Genomic DNA, 6,227 nt, shown 5'->3' on the forward strand with positions numbered 1-6,227 from the left:
AATTGGTGCTTATATTTAACTACGCATGTCAGTAATTCTTATTTACAATGATGGCCTAATACCGTGTTGATTTAAATGTGGCAACATTCTCCTATACACCAATTCTTCTAGGATTTTAGAAAAACATGATAGTACAGATATATTCTTGACTCTAACTTTCCTGATTACATTTGACAAAGGCACCCCCTACCATTTGAAAGGTACATGAAAGGGACACCGCAACAGAGTGCTTAAGTAAAAGATATTCAGTCAACGTTTGGTTTACATTTAATTGATTGATTACATGGGTAATGTCAGGACAGCAACAAGTTAAAAACATGGGTATCCATCTGTACAACCAGAATGTTTATAGGGATATCTGGAATAAGTGTTTTGTGGTCTGCTGTGGTCGATTTCTCAAGAGAGCAGTCTCAGTCCATTATTCTTCCGCATCCCTCCATGGTTTGGGTTGGACCTTCCCAACTGGAGACAGATTCCATGTGATGCCGGTTTGTGTTAGTACCTGAAAACGAGGACAGATGTTGAGCATCCCAAATAACAAAACAGCAGACCACAAAACACTTATTCCATACACAGCAAGTTAAGATTTATGTTGGTGTGGGGAAAGAATAATACACCAAGAAAGACTAGGCTATACAAATGTTATACACTGTTTTAGGCCTACTATAACTTGGCACAACAAAGAAAAAATAAACATACAAATCCCCAGACTGACACACAGAACGCGAATCCTCCGACCATCAGGCCAGTGCCATACTTGGCATGGAATTCGGGGGCATGGGTTGAACTGAACCTCACACGATGGGCACCTTGTCCTGCATTGAATAGATAGGGCCAAGGCACAACATCCACACAGTGAGTAAATGTCAGTGATTCAGAGGTCATGAGCCCTTGGTTATTTTGTATTTATTTAACCTTTATTTAACTAGGCAAGTCAGTTAAGAACAAATTCGTATTTACAATGGCGGCCTACCCTGGCCAAACCCGGACGACGCTGGGCCAATTGTGCGCAGCCCAATAGGACTCCCAATCACAACCGGATGTGATGCAGCCTGGATTTGAACCAGGTACTGCAGTGACGTCTCTTGCACTGAGAAGCAGAGTCTTAGACCCCTGCACAACTCGGGTTATACTGATAACACAGGCGTAAAATAATTAACAGGCTTCGGCATTCGAACTTCTCCGTTTTAGCACCCCAGGACTTCGCTCTCATTTTATCCAGAGAGTGGTGGGATGGAATGTCAAGATTACTTCTGCACGGATGAACTATATTGTCATGTTGGATTATTCAATTAAAAAGTCCCTCAGTATCTTGAGTATCTGCCTTTAACACCTAAATGCATTTGAGTATGTTAAAAAAAAAAAATACATGACTCTGGGGATGGAGTGAAGTGAAGACAGCTAGCTAGTTAGGAGGCAAGTTGACATTGTAAGTGACCATCTAATTGTGCCCCTCACTGCCTGTAAATGAGTGTCAAGGCAAACGAACCTAACATTGACAATAATTGCACGAAACAACACAGACCTGACTAATGTTCAAAGTGGAGTTAGCGAAGTAAGGAACCTTCAACAACTAATTTAGCTAGCGAACGCAAACCAACTACTAGATAACGTTACTACTACAATCACTCAGTCAGTCAATTTACAAGCGCTAACGTAATATGGTTAAATTAGGTAGGCTAGCTCACTACAGACTGCTAGCTGTCAGATAGTTTAGCTAGGCTAAGTAAGGACAGTCACTTAAAACACTGAAAAATAATTTCCAGTTTACAGAAATGTTCAAACAGACACAAGATGAAAGAGCAGAAATCTATCCCTTTTAAACGATCTCTTACCGGAGACGTTCAGGGCTGCTTTAGCAAACCGAAGCATGTTGACTCGGGTTTGTAAAATGCCCTTGAAGACCAAACTGGAAGAACGTTTACGACAAATACCGGAAAATTGTTAAAAGTAACTCATACGCGCATGCGCATAATTTGCTAAACCTCGGTTAGTACTATCTGAGATCCTTCGGACGTCCCTACTTTAAACCCTAATCCTAACCTTAACTCCTACTCTAACCTTAACCATAACCTTAACTATTTTACACTTCAACTTCAATGGGGTAATGTCAGAGTTGGGAAGTCCCAAGGGCGGTGGATAGCTAGGATCGAACATGATAAGCTATTTTTAGCAATTTTAGAAACTTCTACTTCTTCAAATCAAATTGTATTAGTCACATGCTTCATAAACAATAGGTGTGGACTACCAGTGAAATGCTTACAGACCCTTTCCAACAATGCAGAGAGAAAGAAAATAGATAAATAATACAAAAGTAAAACACATAATAATAAAAGTAATAATAGATACACAATGAGTAATGATAACTTTGCTATATTCAAGGGGTACCAGTACTGAGTCGATGTGCAGGGGCATGAGGTAATTGGTGTAGATATGTACATATATAGCACTATCCTCTGTAGCACTTTGCGGTTGGATGCCAAGCATTTGCCATACCAAGCGGTGATGCAGCCAGTCAATATGCAGTTGTATAACTTTTTGAGGATCTGAGGGCCCATGCCAAATCTTTTCAGCCTCCTGAGGGGGAAGATGCATTGTCGTACCCTTTTCACGACTGTGTTGGTGTGTTTGGACCATGATAGATCCTTAGTGATGTGTACACCGAGGAATTTGAAGCTCTTGACTCCACTACAGCCCGGTCGATGTGAATGGGGACGTGCTCGGCCCTCCGTTTCCTGTAGTCCACAATCAGCTCCTTTGTCTTGCTGACATTGAGGGAGATGTTGTTGTCCTGGCACCACACAGCCAGTTCTCTAACCTCCTCCATATCGGATGTCTCATCGTCGCGATCAGGCCTACCAACGTTGTGTCGTCTGCAAACCTAATGATGGCGATAGAGTCGTGTGCGGCCACGCAGTCGTTGGGTGAACAGTGGGTCCAGGGTGTCTGGGATGATGGTGTTGATGTGAGCCATGACCAGCCTATCAAAGCATTTCATGACTACAGATGTGAGTGCATGGGTTGATAATTATTTAGACAGGTTACCCTGGCTTTCTAGGGCACAGGAACTATGGTGGTCTGTTTGAAACATGTAGGTACTGTATTACAGACTGGGTCGGGAAGAGGTTGAAAATATCAGTGAAGACACTTGCCAGCTGGTCACCGCATGCTCTGATTCACCGCATTCAATCTTAGTTCTGTATTGACAATTTGCCTGTTTTCGATGGTTCGTCAGAGGGCATAGCAGGTTTTCTTATAAGCGTCTGGGTGAGGGTCCCTCTCCTTGAAAGCGGCAGCTCTAGCCTTTAGTTTAGTGAGGATGTTGTCTGTAATCCATGGCTTCTGGTTGGGATATGTACATATAGTCAATGTGGGGACGACGTCGTCAGTGCACTTATTAATGAAGCCAGTGAATGATGTAGTAAACACCTCAATGCCATCGGATGAGTCCTGGAACAAATTCCAGTCTGTGCTAGAGAAACAGTCCTGTAGCTTAGCATCTGCTTCGCCACTTCCTGTTTGAGTTTTTGCTTGTAAGCAGGAATCAGGAGGATAGAATTATGCTCAGATTTGTAAATAGGAGGGCAATGGAGAGTTTTGTATGAGTCTCTGTGTGTGAAGTAAAGGTGATCTAGTGTTTTTTCACCTCTAGTTGCACAGGTGACATGGTGGCAGAAATGACGTCAAACGGATTTCAGTTTTCCTGCATTAAAATCCCCGGCCATTAGGAGTGCTGCCTCAGGATGACATTTTCTTGTTTGCTTATACAGCTCATTTAGCCACTGCTCTTGAAGCGTTTAAGCAAGAAACACCAAACCAACATTGACATGTACAGACTGACTTAAATTAGATTGCTTGTGAGAAGATTGTTGATGCTATTTGCACTGTTTGAACTATAATAATTTTAAATTAGCATAAAAGCTCCATAGACTTCAAAGGCAAAAAATTCACCGCTGCTCTTAATCTGTTTCAGCTACAAACACCACCCCAACGTTGACATGTGCAGACTGACTCAATTTAGATGGCTTCAACACAGCTTTTTGCTACCATTTCATGAACTACAAAGCTTGTTGTATCCCAATTCATTTCAATGGCGGAGTGCAGGCTTCAACATTCTAAGCTGAAATGACCGCCACAAAACTTGTGCGTTGCAATTCCAGCGTTGCCATGTAATGCTTGATATGATATCTAAGGTTCTGGTCTGTCCAAGAAGTGAGGGTAAACAGTAGACATGTTCTCTGCTATCCACTTTGTTTTAATTATTATTTTGGGAATAGGGGAGAGTCACTTGTTTTTTTTCAACCGTTCAGGGAGGGTTTACATAAAATATAATTTGCTGAAGGTAGGGCCATCCATTTGAATTTCAGAGAGGTCCAATTTTCTCCATGTAACCAGTATTATAATTAACGTTCACTCCCTAATATACTTCTCAAACTCATTCCACGGAGGGCCGAGTGTCTGCGGGTTTTCGCTCCTTCCTTGTACTTGATATCTCTACTACCACCATTATTTGCCGATTTAAACTCAACTCCACAATTTACGATGGAATTGTGCGGCGACTGGAGCTCCAACGTCACATAATTTATTTATTTTTAAACTTTCTTTTATTTATTTTTGTTTATTTTTATTTTGTTAATTATTTGGACTGATAAACAGCCAAAACAGTAGGTGGCGGCGTGCAATTGGCAGATGATTACATGGGCTACTTTATATAATTAACATTTCATTATTTTTCCAAATTTTCAAATTGTTTCCTTGAGCAAAAAATACAATTAACATTCAAGTGAAATTCTTTAAGAGTCCTGTGTAGTATTTTAGTATTTTAATACATTGTGCAAGGCTATTGATAAGCAATTGTGGCTGGAGCCTCCGTTGGAGCCTCCTCCGAGTGGAACAGCGGTCTGTGCCACTCAGTTCGCACTGTATCGCAGTGCAAACTGCGTTGCTACAGATGCTGGTTCGAGTCCCGTCCAAATTAGGGGAGGGTTTGGCAGGCCGGGATGTCCTTGTCCCATTGCGCTGTAGCGACTCCTGTAGCGGGCCAGGAGCATGCATGCTGACTCGTCACCAGGTGTATGGTGTTTCCACTGACACAAAATGTTTTTTTTTGTGCATGGGTAATATTTAAAATGACTAAATCGGGTTTTGTATACATTTATTTAAATTTGCATTGGGCCGCTTCTGATGGGATTCTGGTAAGATGCCGGCAAAGTCGGCTGAATTCTGGTAGAATTCATTTATTTGGATTCCGGGCCGAGTCCGACACCGGATTCCGGTCCGATTCAATCAGTTTCTTCCCTCCGGAAGACGGCCGCTTCTGGGACAATTCCTCATTGCTAGCTGGCTAGCTAGCTCATACAAATTCATGAAAATAAAAATGTGCTTTTGATCCTAATTTAAGGTTAGGGTTGGGCATAAGGATGGCAGTGTGGTTAAGGTTAGGGCTAAAATCTAACTTTAACAAGTGAAATTGTAGAAATGGCCGGGGTTTATGACTTTGTGGCTGTGGTAACTAGTAACAACCATTTTGGTCCTCACACTTGAACGCAGTGCGATGACACTATATTGTAAATAAACAACCTATCGAGTTACGAATGCACAAATATAGTTACTTATCTGAAAGTATTTATGTTTCTAGTGTACAAATACCAAAGCTTTCCCGCTCGTGGCATCAGTGTCAGTTCTCAAGGATAATTTCCTTCAGGTGAATGAGAATTCTGGTCTCTGAATGGAGGTGTGGGTTCAAATCCCACTTCTGACATATACCTTTTGTCACAATATAAAATAAAAATGTGCTCTTTGATAAACACATTTCATGCAATTCTACCACACCTTATATGGCTGGAGACATTAGCAGAAACTGTTGATACTAACAAACAGATCAATAAAAACTACCTTGTCTTGAATACAACCATCTACATACAGTAGGCTTAAGAAAAGCGGACAACAAATTTTACAATATGACGTCCAACTAGCCTGAAGGAGGGCATTATTTTCCCCAAAAACTCTCCAGTGGCAATTTGTTGAGAACTTTATTCATAAGAGGACATTATAGCATCAGACAAAGGCCTCATGGGAGAGGGCAACCTACTGTGTTGACTATTGTTTTTTTCAGCTCAACAATAGATGAAATATTTATATGACACTAAAACACCTGAATGAAATAAACACAACCAAACCATAAACACAACCAAATAAACACAACCCTGAAGGTATACAGTGCCTTC

At 41.3% G+C, this 6,227-nt stretch overlaps 1 long non-coding RNA gene across 1 annotated transcript; it reads right to left on the reverse strand.

The window, feature by feature from the left end:
- Positions 1-249: 249 nt before the first annotated feature.
- LOC110533596 lies at positions 250-1,994 on the reverse strand. The gene is made up of 3 exons (XR_002474990.2): positions 1,836-1,994; positions 700-815; positions 250-502 (listed from the first exon to the last, which is right to left on the reverse strand). It is a non-coding gene; the product is annotated as an uncharacterized LOC110533596 (long non-coding RNA).
- Positions 1,995-6,227: the final 4,233 nt, after the last annotated feature.

Source organism: Oncorhynchus mykiss, chromosome 10 (assembly GCF_013265735.2).
Source record: "Oncorhynchus mykiss isolate Arlee chromosome 10, USDA_OmykA_1.1, whole genome shotgun sequence".
Taxonomy (NCBI): Eukaryota; Metazoa; Chordata; class Actinopteri; order Salmoniformes; family Salmonidae; genus Oncorhynchus; species Oncorhynchus mykiss.